This window comes from Rhyacophila brunnea, unplaced genomic scaffold (genome assembly GCF_057557595.1).
Source record: "Rhyacophila brunnea isolate RB1 unplaced genomic scaffold, BYU_Rbru_1.0 scaffold_3, whole genome shotgun sequence".
In the NCBI taxonomy this organism is placed as follows: domain Eukaryota; kingdom Metazoa; phylum Arthropoda; class Insecta; order Trichoptera; family Rhyacophilidae; genus Rhyacophila; species Rhyacophila brunnea.
In genome coordinates, this window is record NW_028232965.1 from 9,532,756 (window position 1) to 9,555,218 (window position 22,463).

Consider the following 22,463-nt stretch of genomic DNA (forward strand, 5'->3'; position numbering starts at 1 on the left):
TCAAAATGTACCCAACTTGCGTTTTCGAATTAGAGGGGAATTCATTACAATAAGATATTCGTAATATAATTTGCATACCATGCGATGACCCGATGCGAGTCGCTACAGAGTTTGTTAATTATATAACAAGCCAATACATAGATACCACTGACATCGACTTAAGGGTAGTGCAGCAAACCTCATAAGACTTCGCATTTACTTTTGAACGTATGATCGTCAAATTCTTATAATTAAACATTAATTGTAGAGATCAATTAAAAAAATCATAAAATTTTAAAGAAATATGACTCAATAGCTTTGATACCTGACTATAATAGTAATGTAATTTCGTTAATATTTTTGTAAAATGTATAGTATTATCTACATTAGAAATTAAATTACATTCTCATGTAATTCAATCTTACTTGATTTGTTGCACAAAATGAAAAATAAAATTATATTTTTAGTTAGCATACATAATGCTGATTTATGTTTACATTATTATTATACAATGTAATCAAATATACTTCGCAATTAAAAAAAAATAAACTACAACACAAAAATAACACATGTTGAACGATTTCATGAGACTTTGGACTATACGTAAAAAGAATTAAGTTTTTACAGGAATTATATAAAGTAGGCTCTCTCTAGGCCGCCTATCTAAAATTACGATTGATTGTCTTTTCACTGGTATATATGCCTACTACGAGGGTGGGTCAATAATTCCTTAGAAAAAAGCATTAAAACAGGTTTTATTTTTGTATTTTTTTTTTTATTTCTCAACATAATTTCCTTGGAGCTCAATACACTTGGTTAGACGTTTCTCAATTTTTTTTAAACCGTCAGAAAAATAAGTTTTCGGAAGGTCCTCAAAATAAGCATTTGTCCGATCGATGACTTCTTCATTTGAAAAAAAACGTTGTCCACTTAGCCATTTTTTTAAGTTTGGGAAAAGGAAAAAGTCACTGGGGGCTAAATCTGGCGAATACGGTGGGTGGTCGACCAATTCGAACTTCAATTCTTCAATTTTAGCCATTGATCGTAAACATGTGTGAACACGGGCATTGTCCTGATGAAAGAGGATTTTTTTCCTGTTTAAATGAGGCCGTTTTTCTTCAATTTTGTTTTTTAGCTGGTCCAATAAAGATGCATAATAATCCCCTGTTATTGTTTTTCCTTTTTCCAAATAGTCAACGAAAATAATTTCACGTGCATCCCAAAATACAGTAGCCATAACCTTACCAGCTGATTTTACGGTTTTCGCCTTCTTTGGACATGGTTTGCCTTCGCAATCCACTGCTTTGACTGTTCTTTCGTCTCGGGAGTATAGTGGTGTATCCATGTTTCATCTACAGTCACAAAGCGACGAAAAAATTCATCCGGATTGCGTTGCATGAGCGACAACAGGGCTTTAGAGGCCACCACCCTACTGCGTTTATTGTCGACTGTGAGCAAACGCGGCACCCATCTTGCAGAAATATTTTTCATGCCCAATTTGTCATGTAAAATAGAAATGACGCTACCTTTTGAGATCCCTGTAACCTCAATTATCTCACTCAACTTTAATCTTCGGTCACTTAACACCATATCGTGGATTTTATTGATCATTTCTGGTGTAGTCACCTCTACAGGACGTCCTGAGCGTGGTTCATCCTTTGTTGATGTACGACCACGTTTAAATTCATTTAACCAGTTATAAATAGTTGCATGTGAAGGAGCAGATATGCCGTGAACTAAATCCAACTCATTTTTTATTTCCTTTGCTGTTAACCCTTTTATATTAAAATGTTTAATAACAACTCTAAACTCAATTTTCTCCATTTTCCATTTTTCCATTTTCCACAAGCAATTTTTTTTTTAAATGTACGAGAAACACACAACAACCCGACCAATCTGATTGAAACTTCGCAGCATACTGAATCGGTAGTGCCGCTGCATGAAAACAAACCGCTTGCAGTACTAGTCGCGCCACTTGTCGGCTTTTTTAAGGACTTATTGACCCACCCTCGTAAGTTACACTTTGTATTATAATATGACGCTTTGGTTCATGTACTATTCGTATGTGTTTCATACTCAAAATGGTTAATTCATGTATTAATTAATTATTAATGGTTTAGTTAAGAGTATTGATTAAAGATATATGGAACCGAAAAATGATTTTATCGTATATGCCGCTTTTTTATGAGTGGAAACTTTTTTCTGTCCACTGTATTCCAGAAGTCCTCATTTGATATTAAGGACACTCCCCCACCCAGTGCTCTAGCAGAGTAGCCAGAAAACATAAACATGTTAACTTATGTAGACAAATGAGTTCGAATTGCAGATGTATTAAATAAGTGTTTATGAAACTCATCAAAATATAATTGAAAATTAAAAAAATCTGTCGCGGTCGAAAAGTGGCGGGCGCACAAAAATTGGTCAGCATCCACAGGTTGGGGTTTGGGAATCGCGAAGGTATTTTTGGTCGATCGCGAACATAATAATATATTGTACTATTTCTTGTTCAAACGAGTCAAAACTACTCGACGTTCCAGCTCTTAAAATCCGCTAGTTCTTATCTCTTCTATTACATATCAATCATTATCAAGAAATACAGTCATGCGAAGAACACAAGTGAATAGCTTAAACTTGGAAGAAATTCTACAGGAAAACATTAATAAAATAAATATAAATTCCTATCCTTGCAATTTGACGAGTCGGTAGATTACACGGATATTGCACAACTATGCGTTTTCGTTCGATTGTTTTTTAAAAACACGTCTGCTTCAGAAGAAATATTAAGAGTTTTACCAATGAAGGAACGATCCAAAAGAGATATTTAATGCACTTAAGACGTATATATTAATCGTACCTAGTCGAGGTCGTATTCATAAACTAGTATCGGTAACGACTGATGGAGATCCTGCTTTGGTTGGCAATCATGTTGGGTTTATTACTTTATGTAAAAATGAGGAAGCAATACCCATTTTTATCAGTTATCATTGCATTATACCTACACCAGCAGGCATGGCTCGCACAAGATGGTCTGACAGGGCACTAGTCTGAAGGGGGCCTTGTGTAGCGGGTCGACCAGTTAAGTGAGAAAAACACAAACCACAAATTTGCTCGAATAGTAAAAAAAAAAGTCCCCTGTGGCGCTATTTTCCTCAAGGGTTATTTACATTTCAAAATGCATGGATGGCTATGCGATGCAATTTGATGTGATATGATTATTGATGTAATTAAATGATAATTCATGTACAGAATTTATTTCAAGTATGTATCCTGGCGAAGGTTGCATGTTACTCGGCTACTTACTACTAAATTTATAATATTCGATATACAGGTAAATTGTGTATATATGCCAAAATTACAGGTAATATGTACCTACAATTTTTTTTAGAAGTGAAAGACAATAATATTATAATATTATCTATTATCGTTAATTCGATTTTTTGTATCGGTTTTTTTTATTATGTATAAAATATCTGTTTTCAAAATACATAAATACATTTGAATTATAAAAAATGGGTTTTTATTGTTCTCGTAAGATATAATTACAAGTGATGGGTATCAGTCGATCGCCATAAATATTATTTTCAACTAGTCGATCCTAGAAAAAAACGTGTGGCCACCCCTGCTATATAAGATTATAATAATATGTAGTCGAGTCGCACTAGTGAAACAATAAACAACTATAAAACAGTTCTGTGTTTATCAATCAAATATCTATCCATATAAAAAAAAACTAAACTTAGTATGTATATTAATACTATCGATTAATTCATTTAAGTTTTGTATTATACCATTTGAGTCGTTTGTTGCGACCCGGGTTTCGCCTTCTGCATCTTCATACACTATGCGCACTCACAAATGGTAAATACACACTTAGAATCTAAACTTAGTATGTTGAACTACTACAAAGCATACGCGAGTAGAGAACTACAAGGTTCAAGTGTTTGTCCTTGGAGAAACAAAAGTAACGATGAGGCAGCTTAGAATACTACTTTTTTGTTGGGTTTGTTTTTTCAAGGACGAACACTTAGAACCTTGTAGTATTATGCCGGGTCCACACTGGCAACATGTCGCCGGCAACCTCGTTAAATTTTACGATAAGTATGATAATTATCGTAAAATTTCTTAAGCAATTATGATAATTATCGTAAAATTTAACGAGGTTGTCGCGCGACATGTTACCAGTGTGGACCCGGCATAAGGCTCACGAAATGTAACCGCACGTATCTACGTGCATATTCACATGACGAGTTTAAATCAATTTTACCAGCATAACGAGTTTATAATTCAATATTTTTTTTTCAATATTATTAACATCGACCAAGGTAGTTGACGTCAATTGACATTTATTATTATTTCCTATATGTATTATAAATACAAGTACATGTACTTACTTATTTTTTATTCGATAACTCTCATTTTCTGACTGTAAAAAAGTCAAGAAAGTGTATTTCATATTATTAATACGGTAGAAAATGCCCACACCTAAGCCAACTCTCGCAAGACTTTATTGAAGTGCATTTGAAGCAGTAAGTACCTACATATTTATGAGTATTTACTATTGAAGTACAGGTTGAAACTCAAACCGGATATGTGAAAGTTTCTTTGGCCGGGCATAAGTCACGTTTGAAGATAGTGCATTAAATTTGGTGTTGGTTGTTATCATTTCGTATTCAGTGTGCACCTTGCGAGTAATTTAGCATGGTGATCCTGATGAAATAAACTCAAGACTTATTCGATACATAAATCTATCAAATTACGTATGTGTACCTACCTAAAAGACTGTACACACACAAGTTGACAACATCATAAAAATAGCAACTTGGTTTGACTCGCCCAATAAATCACACCAAAAATTAAGCAATTTTAGCGTAATAAACCATTGAGAAAATAATAAGTATGTTAATTAAAATATATCTAATTCGTACTGAAGTATATAAATTATGATAATTATAATAAATGTTGTATGGTGTGAATTCTCGGTTTGACGATCTTTACCAACAATAATAATATACAGATAATGTTTGCTCTTAGATAAAGCTAATAATCAACGATTATGTATTTATCAACGTTCCCTCTAATTTTTCTTACTTAGATTTAAACTTATAACTATAACTAAACTTATATTTTAAAAGTACATGTGTTATGTGGTACAGGTTTGTGCTGTGATGGTTTCGTGCATTCGAGCAAAACTAAAATCCGGCAAAGGAAACTTTCTTTTACAATATTTTTGTATGAGGACTGTGCGGGGGATGAAAACATGTGTGCGGACACATGTTGGTAGGTGTGCGCATGCACACGCGTGCACCTTACGAGGAACATTGCTGAGCATCCCAATACTGTATCGAGCGTGGAGGAGTTATCACCACCTACCTACAATATTCGTACTTTGATTTGCGTATTTATTCAGATTTGTCTGACAGATAAAAGAGATCTTTATTACCTTTAAGATATTATATGAGGAATGATGGTATTTAAATCAATTGGTGGACACCTGTATTATTAGCCACGCGGACTTACATCACCGGTCCGAGTCGTCGAGCACCGCTAACATCTTCACATTAGTTTGTCAAGTCATTTGACAGCCGTGATTATAATTTATCCAAATCAAACAATTTGCCATTATTTGCTCGTTGAACATCCCGCAGTCGGTTGATTGAGCATGCGCACCATAGCGAGTAGCGACCTATGATTGCACCTCGACGATCTTTTTACATCGTATAAAATCAGTAAGTTACAATAGTAATGCAGTTTTAGTAATACTATCCTTATAATGTTCAAGTAAATACATATATACACATATTATATACACGCCAATAGCGAAGGGTGGAGGTAGTCTGTTAAAATTCACCATCAACAGTGCACATGAAACTTTGTTAGTCATACATATTTATTTTTATTGATCTAAGACTATAATTATTTACAGAATACAGATGGTGTAAATCAATTATTACACGCTGCCTAAACCAACCCATAATAGTTTTGGTATATTTTGGCCGATACGACAAATTTGTGCACACTTTTTCATTCATACTTATTTGTTACATATTTTATATTGTTGGTTAACTTTTTTTAATTCGTTAAACCCTGCCATAACCAAACTATAATAGATAACAAATATTATTTTATCTATAAAATATCCAAAATTTTGTATAATTTAATTGCATAATTTTCTAGATAGACGAGTATTTTTTGACTATTATAACTATTATAAGTAATATAATATAATGGCTTGATTTCGCAGGGTTTAATTTAATTTAAAAAACTAACCAACACCATCTGTAAATTGTAGTATTATTTCAATAAAAACTAATAGATACGTATGGGTATGACTGACAAAGTTTAATGTGCACTATTTATAGTGGATCTTAACTTCCTACCTCCACCCTTCGCCACTGATACACACTAGCTTGTGCAGTGGCGAAAACTCGACATAATTACTATGATTATTTAAATAAGCATTGATAATATCATCTAAATATAATAAAAATCTGGATTATTTAAGACGGTATAGTTGACTCCCAAAATGTACTGAAAAATACTAGTAAGCAGCTTGCCGCATAATCGTCAAAACGAAACTGTATGTTCAATGAAGTGTAAGGACGTGGAGGCCCGATGCACTGGATGATTTTAAGGCCCCGCATGAAAAAAAGTAAAATAAAAGTCAATTCAAAGTATTTTCATGTGCATTTATTTTTAATATTGTATACCTACTCAATTTGTGAGAAATACTCATAAATCGTTGTACTTATATAATAATTGTATGACTGATTTTAACTGTTTAGAGGCCCCTTTAAATCTTCTAGCGAATAGATTGCGCTATCTGCGTCAAAGAAAATCGCCAGTGAATATGTTTACAAAGGGAGAATTGTATTAAATTAAATAAATAACGGCACTGGGACAACTGGACGCCAGGACAAGTAGTGGGCACCGCACTGTCGAATGAAATAACGTTCATTAATGAAATAAATAGACGTTCGTTATGATTTGATACAGTAAGTAGACGAGGAAGTTTAATAAGTTTATATCTACCATCTAGTAGTTTTAATTTATTTTGTTCTTAACATAACGTTTTTTAATGCGGATTGAGAATAATTATTATGCATGACGCTTCATATAGAAAAAAGAACTACTTTATTATTTATTAAATCATTATTGATGTGTGCATATCTAAATTTTCATCAATTGAATATTAAATATATAAGTATTTTAAAAGTATGTATCTATAATCCATGAACGTATATTTATTTTCGAATTTTCATTCGATTGTTGTAGCACCCAGTTGTCCCGGCCCCGAATCGTGCTAGACCCTAAATAACAGTCTGGTTATTATTGACTATATTATTATTCTTCTGTTTAAAACATACGTACGTTTTGAAACTCAGATGTAACCATTTAAAATGAAATTAAAAGTTGAACATACCTAATTATAACCATTATTTAAATAGAGTACCTACTTACCTAATGTGGACATAATATTTGTACATTTTTATAGAACTAAGTACCTATAAAATTATATAATAATAATAATATGTCGTTTATTTTTGGCGATTGTTTCATCTAAAATAATAATGATGAAATACAATAAATACATACCTACATCTACATAATATGTACTGTAATATTATGTTTCGCCCGGTCGATACTAATATATTTTAATGATAATTTAAAATAATATTTTATACTCTGACATTTGCATAACATGTATTTTCAAAATGCCATTTTTTATAACATAATAAATTAAAACTACACTATCTCGTGCGCATAAGATGGATGTCCATACATGACTTTAATGTTAAAAAAAAGTTACAAAATTTTGCGAAAATTGTACATTAAAACTGTGTATCTATGGACAGTATTGATAAATAATTATATTATTATCTATTATGAAAGAGTATAATGTAGCAAAATTAATATAAAGTATTACTTAAGTAATTACATTTTTAATACCATAAAATGAACTCATTAATTTGTTGCCCAAATTGCATATAATAATATGTATAACTGGTTTCCTTCCAAAACAACGAAACGATCATAACTTCATAACCATTATTAAATTATGTGATCAGGATCACTATATTATTATATTGTAATTTATTTGAATTTATCTATAATTAAATAAAATTGTATCTTACTCTTATTAATGTATTTTAAGAATTAATATTGGCATTTTTATGACAAAAACTTTAGAGCTATTTATCTTCTAGTCACCCCTAGGGTTTTTAGTGCAAAGGTTATTTGTTTCTAGAAGGCATTGTATAGTAAGTACAAAAGTATATATTATAAGAAAATATAATGATGAATGATAATTATAATATTATCAAAACGACATTTCATATAATATGTATTTGATTATTTAGTAAAGTTACTTGTATAAATTTAGTTACAGGCAGTTACTTATTATTTTTGACCGGGTATTTCCAATATCGACAATAATTATTATAATATATTAAAAATTAAAAGTAAACATTTCCAATAACCTATGTACTAAATTCAAAATTATTAAATGATACTATTAACTGAAGTGAATCATTAAAAATCATGGAAATTAAAGCAGTTATAGGAGATGAACGTAACGTACAATAGGTATAGGATAAAATATTTTATCAACATGTTCTTGTTACTAAACTAACTAACTAAATTCAAATTTAGAATATTCTTGAATATTGATGTTCACGTCTTTACATGTGGACTTATGACGACATGTATGTACTGTCGCAGTATGTACCTAAGTAATAATTAATAATAAAGTAAATTCTATATTCAAAAATTATTTCAGTACCTACTTAACTAACTTACATTCTTCGAAAAATGTCTGGTATCCACAGGTTACAATAAATGAGTCATGGGCCCCACATCTTGAAGCGGGCCCCCAGGCTAGGATCTTTGGCGGGGGCCCCTACCTATCGCTAAGGATAAAGGCAGTGTGACGCTCTACAGTCCATACATAGTACAGCCAAAATGATGATGACCATAATAATATGATATACGCGGTAAAATTAATGTGTACTTGTATTTAATTTTTTTTTTAATATTTTAATACAATATATAGGTACCTATCCAATTGAATTATGGAGTTGTCGAGAATCGATATACAATTAAAAATTGTATCGTATAACCATATTATATTTGTAAATACATAATAATATTATTGAAGGAAAATATTACTTTTTTTTTGCTAGTAAAGCAAATTTGTGATATATGTTAATCTCACGTATCTGGTCAACTCGCCACGCCGAGCCCCTGGGCTACGGCCCTGTCAGCCCCCCCCCCTTGTGGGGCCATGAAATGAGTGATTGTAATATGGTGGTCACTGGTAATAGTATGTTAGCGTAAATAAAATGAATTTACAATGTCTCAAGCCATGTGTAGAAGGTGTGGATGTCAAAATAATGCAAGTTGCAAGACGAGACATAGTGGCAGTTTAAAAACAAGGTGCGGAATATGAGATCACTCACTGCTACAATGCTTACTCACGTTGTAATCGTTTCGTATTACTGCTTAGACGTCATTTTAAAGTATCCACTTACTTGTGAATTCCCCAGTTACTATTGACAGATCGAAAATTGGTTAGGTAAAACAAGCAAGGAATAAAATAAATATATAATATTGTGGCAGTCTTCCTAGAGAACTTGGTATCCGTATGGCCATGACGAGGGTCTACATTTAAAATGTACTTCCAAATGAGAATCACACGTAAGTCAAAGCTGTATTATACGAGAACTAAATACCTACCGGTTGTTCAACGCGTGCATGCTACCTGTATTATAACACGGGTACACTGGTACGACCGCGTTACAAATACCTGAGCAGACACGACAAGGCGCTCCACGCGGCTTGTACATTTGTTGTGAACGACGTCTAATACTTGGACTGGGCATACCTAATAATTATGTTGTGAAATATAATACCTACGTATTAAAATGTATTTTCTTATTATTAATATTTGTGAATTTAATTTACAGACAAATTAAGAGAACCTTATCTTTTTAAAACCCATCGGAAAATTTATTGCACGTTACGTAGGTTTTATTATCGTTATCATTTTGTATTGTTTATAGTTATATTACGGTTTGTGTGTATATTGTTTGCATCTAGTATTTTACCTGATAAATGACATCAGTGATCGATCAGTCCTTCGGAAAATATTTTAAGAGCCGAAACGCAAAAAATCCATGTCGTGTAAAATTGTTGTTGAAATATTGTAAGTATCTAGGTACATCCTTTCCTTTCCAGAACTTTCCAAATTATAATACAGGTAGTTTCTTAAGTGTTTGAAAATTGTTTAATTTATTAAATTCAATAAACATTCGCGGAGAGAGTGTTGGGAGAATGTTTAACGATGACGTTATAGGAAAGTGATTCTTAAAATGTGTCAATTAATAAACAAACTAAAAAAATATTATTTTGATACAATATAAATAATAGTATTAAGATACAATAATATCCATTACTGACCACCCATCCAGCATAATGTATCTAAATTTATATTACCTGTCTAAATTAACTTTTTTTAACTCTCCATTAAATTTATAAAAACAATTTTCCATCGTGAATAAATTATAAACATCCGACATATTATTATGTATTAATAAGTGTTTTCAAAATTAAATAGATTTTGTAAACTTCTCTCATAAAATGTGCTGGAAAAATTCTAACAAAATACCGATATCGTAATAGGTAGCTAATACATAAGTACCTACTGGCAACGCCCGATTTATATGTCGTCTATGACGCCATCCCTCTGGATTTATTTCTAGCCCGCTTTGTGTTCATGATGCACCCACCATACATGCGAAATTTGCTTCCCCCATTTGAACAGTGAACAGGAACATTTTCGCAATTCTTACGGAGTACTGGACGACGAGGACATTAAAACTGCTAACATAACATCTAATATAAATAATTACTTATATGTTTTTTTTATCAAAGTAATGAAAGACTGTATTTATAATACTTATATAATACCTATAGAGCCGCCATTTTTGGCCTATTTTTCCTTTCATTATAATTCATGTTTGTGAGATTATTTCACACAATAATGACTATTTAAAAATCCAAGTTTCAGGGTTTACTTAGATTGGCAATAACTAAATAGGGAAATTATGGATTTAATGATTAGGTGAAACTAAATTTGTTTTTCGGCTTTCGTCAAATGACGGTGAAATGTTAAGTTTACTAAACGGCTCCCTTGGTTCAGTGCGTAAGACGCTGGCCTTTCATCCGAGAGCTCCGGGTTCTTTTCCGGTGAGGTCACAATATATTTATGTGATTTTTCCCAAAACCTGGATTTTATAAACAATCACTTCCATTACTAAATAGTAAATACACTACTGTCATTATTTGGCCTATTGGACTGTTGTAGTATTATAAATATTTTTTTTCACCGAATGATTTCTAAATGACTATGGATAGGTGAACAAATTAAAGGTCATGCAATTATTTAAAATATTTTCTTCCATATAGGTACTTAGGTTCTGTCAGTACAGAGAAGTTTTTCTTCGGCGTCTTTGATATTGTATGTTAGCAAACATCACAGATTTAATACCTTCCTAATAAAATATTGACAGTTATTTATAAATAACGACTCCCGGTAAATAAATTACTGTCAATCAATTAATAGCAGTGACATTTTGAGTACCGCCAGCCAGTCGGCTACTGAAACAGCTGAGATTGAATAATGCGTTCTAAAATGTCTGGCAGCGAAGTGTCCATAGACCCTGACGTCGATCCAGTAACCGCTCGCTCAATTGGTGACCCCACTACACAATCGCTCTTCTGATCTGATGGGGGCTACATTAATTACACATTTCCCTTCTCCGATCAGATAAAATGTGATGCTATGCAATTACTGTCACAATAATATTGATATATTTACACACAAGCACTCTCCACTTCGCCCTCGCTAACATAATATTTTTACATCCCTATGCTATAATAAGTATAAACCTGTCCTGAAGTTACTTCTTTTTTTATACTTATATATATTAATTTAACTACCTACATACTACATATCCAAAAAGGGTAAAATGTAAATAAAAATAAATTAAAAAAGTACTTACAAGATTATATTTCCAATGAAATCTTTAAAACATATAGGTAGTATTTTTGGCATATTTAAAGTAAAAGTACTCAGGTTCGAATCCTGGGTCTGGCAAGTACACATATTGAGCAAGTGGCTGACATCCATTTCTCGTAAAAAACAAAATCTGTTAATCCAACCCTCTACTCTGTGGAGGCCCATATGATCCTATTAGGATCGGACATGGTCGAAAAAAAAAAGTTAAAGTACAGTGTAGGTACCTAGTATAATCATCTTGCCAAGTATTTTTATTTCTTGTCGGAATCGCAATATAATAATTTTATTATAATTAGTATGCACAGTTGGTAACACTGCCTGCATGTAGTACCTACATACAAAAAATATTTTATAAAAAATTATAATAAATTACTAATTCGCTCCCAAGAGGCCATATGTGCCCCACAGCATGGCCCCCACAAAGGGGGGGCCCGGCGTGGCGAGTCGACCAGGTAAGTGATATAAATACACATCAAAAATTTTCTTCAATAGTAAAAAAAAAAGTCGTACGAGTACAAGTACGATACAATTTTTATTTGTGTATTAAAATATTTAAAAAAAACACTAATTTTTTTTTTCGACCATGTCCGATCGTAATAGGATCATATGGGCCCCCCTCCACAGAGTAGAGGTTTGTATTAACATATTTTGTTTTTTTACGAGAAATTGATGTCAGCCACTTGCTCAACCTATTAGGTCCACACCCTGATTCACACACAAATTGAAAAACAATATATGTACTTGCCAAACCCAGGATTCGAACCTGAGACCCACGGCGTGATGTCCAACGCTTAAGCCGCGCGGCCACCGTGGGTGTCATATACCAATTAATTAATTTTACCGCGTACACCATTTGGGAAACGCTACTGTGGAGCGTCACACTGCCTTTATCATTAGCGATAGGTAGGGGGGCCCGCCACAGATCCTAGCATGGGGGCCCGCTTCAGGATATGGGGGCCATGCCCCACAGTGAGGATGCTATATAAGCAGAATTTTTGTACGAGGAATGGTTGTTAGCCATTCTCACAACGGATTGGGTCCTTGCGCTGAATCACACAAATAAGGATGAAAAACAAGATGTACCTACTTATGTCATGTTTAAAATAAAATTATTTAAGTATCTAAGGTACGGGGATAAATCTATTATTGATTTCGATAGGTACATATTTTTAGTACCTATACCAAAACTGCATACCTACACATTATTGTACCTACACTAAAACTTTTCTGATCGAAAGACTCCATCATGCTTTAATCTTACTAGTGCCTTGGAAAGGTCGAAAACTATGAATTTGGGGTAATTTAGAAACTATGTATGAACAATCTGTAGGCGATGTAAGAAAAACATAAATAATTATGTCATTATTATGGCATAAACCTTTTCATCATAGAAATTAACATTATATGATTATAATATATAATCAATAATCATATTTATAACATTATAACTTATATAACATAACATTATTATTATATTATTAATATCATACATTGATGTATATATTATTGTAAACGTTGTCGTTTGAAAATTGAGAATAATATAGCCATATTTTGGTACATCCAATGTCGGTGGTTATTATAGCATTTTTTTATTATTAATACGTGCATTATTCTGCCTTTCATTTAACATAATTAAAATAAATATTCGGTGAACTCTTTCCATTGGATTTCGTGTTTAAATTTGCCATGATTCTATAATTTATGATGGTTTAATTGCTAATATATTATTATAGGTATCTTGTATAATAAATTATTATAACTTAAAACTACAAGTAAATAAGAAAACAAAGGTAAAATAAATTTACGAGTCAATATAGGCAGTAAAATAATAAATAATACATTAAGTTGTTAAAACTATTATTAGTTTTACACCATAATGCTGAAGTCATGTCATGGTGTTCTAAGATAATAAAATTGTTTTGTCTAATAATGTCATAAATCTAAATTATATAAGTACCTATAGCAAAATTTATACCATTTAATAAAAATGAGCCAAAAAATCTACAAACTTCATTATAAATAAATACATAGTGAAATTAAAAACTGGAACAAGATCACATCAACAAGGTTTAGTGACCTTTAGAAGATAAGTAATTAAATTAGTTTAAAAACAATTTTATAATTTACTTATAGGTACTTACTATTAATATTTTAATAGCCCACTAAATAAATTATTTGCAACGTAGTAAATATTATCAATATCAAGGCTGTTGTATATTACAAATAGTAAATTCTTTCAAAATAATCTTATTTATAAAATAGTATTTTATAAATCATAATTCGTTCCCAATGAAAAATGCACAAACTCATTTCAATGACATTGGATACTATTTTTTTAACGCAAGTAGTCGAGTAGATAATATCAAATACCTAGCTGACTGAGTAAATGAAATATCTCACCAATATAAATAAATTAGACACTGTCAACATAATACCTATTTGTTCTGTTTTCTGTATAATTATCAAGTGAAATAGCACGTCGGCTATAGGTAATGAAATGACCGTAAACGGTGTTATGACATTAAAAATAGTAGTTTTAGGAATTCTATGATAGGTATCCACATGTCAACAGTTTTTATTGCATCATATTTAATCGTCTTTGGCCTCTTTATAAAGTATATAAAGAATCATTTATGCATTGCTATAAAATGTTATTTTATATTCTGCTATAGATAAAATTTTATTTTTGTTTCTGGTTTTTTAAAAGAGAATCAATATGCCTCTTACATTGTATCCTTGGATTCGTAATAATATTATGTATCTACCCTGATCATTTTTCTGATGACTGGGGATAAAGGACTAACTTTTTTTTAACAAGCATTCTATGGACATGTATGAATAGGTATTCATTTCATTCACTTGAAAATTGTAACAACAAAAACAGCCAATCTTGATAATTACAATTGTATGAGATAAATAAATTTAATAATATATCCTTTATTTAAATCATGATTTTATATTATTTCCACTTATCACCATATTTTTTACAAATTTACCAATCTTTAAATAATAAAAATAAAAGCTAAAGTATACTGTTAACATACCTTGATATTTTTTCTCTCTTATACACCAACCAGACAGCACACTAATAATGCACTCAGGGGCCTTATATAAACAGTAAAAAATATAATAATATATTTCCACAGAGAATAATATTCTTTCGAATTTCAAAATTAGAACAGTGTAGCACTTGTTTACTTATTTGACGTTTAAGATTTTCGCGCGCACGCGATTTATTTTCAAACCAGTTCCGTAGCTTCACTTCCCTCACACGACCGCTCACTATCAAATCCTAGTGAGTACTGACACGACGCCATTGAAGGGAAATCGTATTAAGTACCTTTAACCATTTGAATCATGGATCATTTTATAGCCGATGGACCAAAATCTGATCTCGAATAAAAGCATTTTTTTTAATATTTTAATGGACACCATCAACTATTACTGAGTCAGGTTATATTGAAAGATTCAATAGATCCAAACTAAATCAACCACTAACCTGGGTGATACATATTGCCAAGCTTACTAATTTTATTATCGGTATAGTGTATTTATCTCGAGAAGGTGCGTCCCCACTTCACCAGTGGCTGAATTCTTTCCAATTTGAAGTTTGCTATTGCACGGCTATACCTCAGTTGAGGCATGGTCTAAAAAGATCGTGGCTAGGCGGTGCGCGGATTGCGGGTGCAAATGACGCATGCCGACCGAAATATAATTTATCATATAAATCCAACATGCGTCCATTTAATGTTCTGTTTGTTGTTCTATTAGTAACAATAATAAGATATTCATTGACATGTTTTATTTTTAAAGTAAATGGGTAACGTTTTTAGTCATCTTTACACGATTTAAGAATTAATACCCCCGTCGCCATCACGAAACAAATTGACGTATTCACACCTCGACGTTCGTTCTCCGAATGCCAGGGAGTCCAAAATTTCGTCGCGCCTATAGTTGAAAATTATTTGCCGTTTCACTGATGTATCATCTTATAATAATATAAATTATAATAATATGATAATATGATAACTTGTGTGGGTTGACTATTCCTAATAAGAACTATTCTATATCTCTAAAGTCTAATCAGTGTTTTAGTTTTATAGCCAATGACTTTGCATATGACCCTATTACGATCATAATGCAGACAATCATGAAAGCATACAAGCTACTTCTACTGTCGTCAAACATGCGGTAGGAAGATACCTAACTAATGAAATTGTTATTTTAAAGCATTACCTAAATGACATATTATATAATATATGAAGTAGTAGTCTAGTGGCGTAATAGTATCACAGTTTATCTCCCACTTTTCCTAAAGCACATATTTGTATTGTAATATTTTGACGTATATGTGTCGAAAACTTCGTAACTGCTTTGACAAGCATTATATTATATTGATAAATAAAAAAGTCGAACCAACGAAATGCTAATGATCAAAATATTTTCAATCATGTAGGAATTATCTAGGTAATCATTTTTCTCGTATATTTACGCCTAGTTTACTGGCTTTTGACTATCTGCCAGTTAGAAATAACAACTATGTGGTTTTCTTTATTCACGCTACTAATAACTATTGCGTGTAACAAAATATTAAGGCTATACTTCAGTTGAGGCATGGTCTAAAACGATCGTGGCTAGGCGATGCGCGGATTGTGCAAATGACGCGAGCCGAACGAAATATAATTTGTCATAAAAATTCAACAAGCGTCCTTTTTATGTTGTGTTTCTTATTATATTCGTAATAATAATAGTATATTCATTGACATGTTTTCTTTTTCAAGTACCTACATGCGGAACGTTTTTTAGTCATCTTTACACGATTTAAGAATATATTCCCCCGACCCCATCTTAAACAAATTGACGTGCAAACACGTCGACTATCACTCTCCGAATGGCAAAGCGGCCGAAATTTTGTTCCACATACAGTTGAAAATTATTTTCCGTTTCACTGAAGTACGCTCTTAATGAAAATTGTCTGGAGAAGTGCCGTAGCACCGTTCCACTTCTCCCTTGCATATATTAAATTGTAGGGATGTAGGTATGTAATTTCAGTATTTTCAACATTTTCATTTCGTGGTCAAGAATTTAAGTAAGATGCAACGACTACAAACTTCAATAATCATCTACTTAATATCATGCAGATTTTCCCGAAAGATTCAAATTTAATATCAAATAAAACGTAACAAAAATGTGGTTATTAAAAAACTTAAAATTGCAAAAATATGCAAGATCGCATGGCGAGTAATCTATAAAAAAATTTACACCTATCCTACCTACATCGCTAAAAGTTTTTGAAGGCCCACTGGTACATTAAAATTAGTATACTACTAATTAAATATGCTTCTAATAACTCTATTTTTTATCATATTTTCGATATTTTCTCTTTATTATTTCGTTTCTTAGGTTTCACAGTGTTAGATAAACACTGAGTTAACATGCAAGCCAATAGTTAGTCAACGGGAAGAAGCGATTTAGTAACGTAGGTGTTGTTTTAGTAGTGCGGTATGCTGCACATGTCAAAAATCCGTGAAATTATGTTATAAAATTTTGAAAACGTTTCCCATTTTGGGTGGTCAACTTTATTACTTTTGCACAGTACATACTGAATTACAACAAAGTTAAATGAATACCATACATTAAATTACCTACTTATACATAATTATATCCGTAGTGTCTTGAATTGGACCACTATTTCATAATAAAATGACACGTCAAACAGTCACTTAATTATGGCACAGAAGGATCCACATGAAAAAAAGTCAACATCTTTATTCCATTCCGAGGAATCTATTTTTACATATAACAATACATCCAACATAATTAATTAAATATATTATTTAACTAATTAAAATAAAACTCAATATACAGTAAGTTTTCCAACCAGCGCTCGAAATGGAAAAGTTTACGAACCGGAGCGCTCGAAAATTTTCTGAGGATATTAACATGATTATCAAATTTTATGGGTATTTATTAAACATAAGTGGTATTGTTATATGGCATATCTAGCTCAGACGGTCAACATATTTTGACCACGAGACGGAGCGATAACTTTACAGATTCCACGAACCGGAACGGCGCTCCGGTGCGCTCCGGTCATTTCGAGTCCTGTTTCCATCTAATATAATGATTATCGGGACCAATTCCGTCCGCTACAATGAGACATTGTTAAGTTACATATGCAAAGTCTCTTAGAGTTTTTTTTATATTAATGAAATTTGAGACAAAGTTATTTTATTTAAGATGATAATTGATAATATTATGATTAAGAAGAGATTACCAAAATAATTGTCTTTATGTTTGGTTGATATAATCGGTTCTGATGGTTATTAAATTATGTGGAATAAGTAGGTACTATGTGCATAATTTATGTTTTATATTAATTAATACAAAGTCTTTCTGCCTAGAATTAATAGTTAGGACCGTTAAAGTTATCGTATTTCTTTTGAATTGCTCATGTTTACGAGGTAGAATTACATACTTACGTTATAATGGTTTAGATTTTAGAAACAGAGTGTTTATTTCTAAAATATGTTATTTATTGAGGCTGTAGGCAGTATACATAATAGTAGGTAGGTAAACTGTTTGTATGTAACGATTATTGTTTCATATTAATATTGAAAAAAATAGTAATAATATGTTAATAGACAAGTTACTACAGAGCTTACGAAGATTAACACTACCATCGGATGTCGTATTTCTTTCCATGAACACCACATCTCCATTGTTACACGATATTAAGACCAAAAATGACAGTTCCCATTGGAGACGGCGAATCTTTCAGGATCAGTTAAAAAGCTCCGATTATTACAATTGATATATTAAGTCATTTATTATTCATTTAAATCAAATAAATCTTTTAAACATTTATAGGTATTAAATTCTTACATGATTTATTTATATTTTGAGTTACCTAACTTTGTGTATCAGTGGAATCAAAAAAACATGTCAAATATAGTTTTTTGTGTTTTTTTAGCCTTTTTTATACAAAATAATATAATACTCTTCAAGATATTTAGAAGATGAAGGGCCATTACATATATGTTTTTTACTTTAACACCTCATACCTATCAAACTGATCATTATTTTGACAAATTTAAACAAAAATAGATTGTATTGTAAGTCAAATAATTCTTTAAAATTATATCGGACTCTATAACTAATATAATAAAATTATAGCTAGATCTATTATTAAGTTCATTCGCATATTAATTTCTACTTTTAAAAAATCAAAATATGAATAAAATTGATTTATTTCCACCATGTCCAGCATCCTTTAACAGCTGTGCCAAATTTGCGGCGATTGTCTCCAATTGGTTAAACTCTATAGTATGATCGTTCTAAAATCTAAGTGTCAAGGTCTATAACCCAAAAATTAGTTAACATAAATTCTTTTTTCTAGATTAATTCAACAATCCGTATTTTTCTATAGACGCAAAACTATACTTTTTTCATGTAATTATTAAGAGTAAGAGAGGTAAATAAAAATATTACAATCTTTAGCATTCTTTACATTCTGAATATAAAAATCTAGACTGAATTTTTAACGAATGCATTTTTTATGCACCGCCTTATCAAGTGGCAGGTTATTATATTTTTACAGAGCATAAAAAATCTTTATGGTATTTGAAACAGCATTATTTTCTTTGGCAAGAGAGATTGTTCATTTTTATATATCAAAATGATTTACGAGATTTTTTTGCGTAGGTATCATAATTGTATTTTTATTTTTATTATTCATCGGTCAAAATTATTATAAATTTAATCAAGGTTGTTTTTTTTATATGATAAAATATCACAAAAGAAGAATTGTGTAACAGTTAGGTAGCTACTTAAATTTAATTGTTATTCAGTTACTCAACTCTTTATTATCACGCCCTGAATGAAAATTCTCATATTAATTAAACAACGAGCCACAACGAACGGAATCTGATCATTTTGATCCCCTAATCAATCAAGTCTTGATGAATCATTGTTCACTATTAGTGACAGCATTAAATAGAATGTGAAGAATTCCATAACTTTCATTATGAGACACAAATGCATCTCCAATTGTGGATGAAATAAATCTGACCCAAGCTGATTACATTCTTCTATTCTCTGTGCTTTGTATTACCACGTGCTTCAGCAGATCTTAACTTTACTGTTTTAAATATCCAACGACCCTTTTGGTCGTTTCTTACCTCTTGGGTACCACTGGTGACCGGATGACTAGATTCTTTCAGCGATTGTCTCTTCTTATACCGATATATACTACTCATTTAATAAACCCTACTATAGTACGACAACATCTTTTTGGCTACGTGTTAAAACTGTGAACTAACATGCTCCGCCCATTTTAACCGTACTTCCATTATAAATTAACAAGCTCCTCCCATTTAGTAGACAACAGCGCATAGAAGCGTAGCCAAGAAGATGTTGTCGTACAATACAAGGCATACTTTGATTATTATATTTAAATGTTATTTATTTATGATAAAGAATATCTATTTTTTTAGTAACGCTGGCTTATTGTAGACAACAGACATCTCAGAGTGTAATTTAACTACCGACTAATCCTAATTTCTGACGAGCATAAATACTTAGGTAACAATTTATATGCATGTATTCAATAAATCTCTTTAAAATCTTCGCGCTGACAAGTCACTTTATATTACTTACTTTCATTCACAGATTGCGAGCAAACTGCGGTCTCGTAAAAAATATTTTTTTTTTACGATTAGAATATTTTGGTCGAAAGCCAAAAAATCTGCAACTATTGTTTACATTACAACGAAAGTAAAATTATCAAAAATATGTTTGGATTATATTATAAAACCATACGTTATCAGTGTTATCACTAATGAAGTAGAGCAATATAGTTATAGGTATTATGCTTAACATATTTTTGGTTATTCAGCATACGTCGAAACAGGCACATTTCGAAAGCTTCAAGATTTCAGAACGTTATTTCTGTGAGCTACGTTACCTAGTAGGACTGAAAAAACAGGATCTTCTCTCAGTCACAGTCTGCATAGTATTTTCCTCATTCGTGATAAATCAACCCTGGCCTTTTAATTCAACATCAACTCGGCATGTCAGTTCAATGGTATGGTTCAGAGTACAATCTAAGTATAAGTAGGTACTCTCCCCATGGACCCTTAATTGAGTCGATTCACTTTGCAGGTTCTGTCATCTATTAGGGGACGTGTTTATACTTATATAGTTTGTATTTGTGTAAGTATTTACATATTGCTAGATTTAATTAAACTATTATGTTGAGGACATCGCAACGACATTGTTGCAATTTGATTTTTTTTCCATTAATTGGTAAAGGAATTAGAAAACATTAAATCGACTACTTATCGTTATTGTCATGAAAAATGAATTTATAAATGTGATCATCATTATACTTTTCGGTAATGAAATTGAAAATTTATTTGATAGACTGGATTTGTACAAGTCACCTTGAAATAAATTTAATATAATATTTTGTAAACATATTCTTTAATATTTTGTAGACATCAATATTTTTTTATTTCTATATTAGGCAGATTAATTCACTCAATTAACATAATCTTATTGTTTCCTGGTTAGTTTGTCACTAAACATGGATCGAAAGCCAAATATTTTTTTGTTATTAATAAAAAATACATAAATATTGCATAACATAGTGTATTTTTTTGAAAGAACGTGTTCTTCATCAACGTCGTCTACAACTTGTTGATTTAGACGAATATTATTATGTCATATTATCATAGTTGATATTTAAATTGGCTCTCAGAGGAATGTGAAATATTTCGTCGTAAAATTGCACTCCGATGAATGGTGACTCTGTGTTGACTTTAATTGCTTCCTTGAAAGATAAATCTACTTAAGTTTTAAAAAAAAATTAGCACCATTCAACCATATGCTGGTTTCAGTAAAGTTTAGTCCTTCGTAAAAGCAGATGCAAAATAAAATCCAAATAGATATATAGGCACCTACCTACTGAAAATACAAATAATAATTGTGAAAATACAAATAATATTAGATATAGCTATCATTATGTACCACATTAGTTAAATATATAGTTTTATTTATAAAGTTGGCTATTTACTGTATTATGGCATAATAAATCGGCTCCGAACCGAGGATCCGCAAAAATTCTCAAACAATTGCTAAAAAGTACAACACGAACCCTTTTTGTTAATTAATAGAGTTAAAAAGGGTTTTCAAAATTATAAAGATCATTATTAAATTGAATGAATTTGCGTCTGCACAATAATAATTATGTGATAATTTATGAATAATTTATTTGCCGACATCAGTGGCGAAGACTCTAATGCCAGGTCCACACTGGCAACATGTCGCCGCAACCTCGTTAAATTTTACGATAAGTATGATAATTATCATAAAATTTCTTAAGCAATTATGATAATTATCGTAAAAT

The 22,463-nt window shown here is 31.4% G+C and overlaps 2 protein-coding genes across 2 annotated transcripts in view; one reads left to right on the plus strand and one right to left on the minus strand.

The window, feature by feature from the left end:
- Positions 1 to 15,359, minus strand: part of Timp (Tissue inhibitor of metalloproteases) — a 118,547-nt gene extending 103,188 nt beyond the window's left edge. Inside the window, exon 1 of the mRNA XM_085952573.1 lies at positions 15,100 to 15,359. The gene's annotated coding sequence lies outside the window, so the exon portion shown is untranslated. The remainder of the gene's footprint in view (positions 1 to 15,099) is intronic.
- Positions 1 to 22,463, plus strand: part of Syn (synapsin) — a 239,066-nt gene that overhangs the window by 155,857 nt on the left and 60,746 nt on the right. The gene's annotated exons all lie outside the window — the stretch shown is intronic.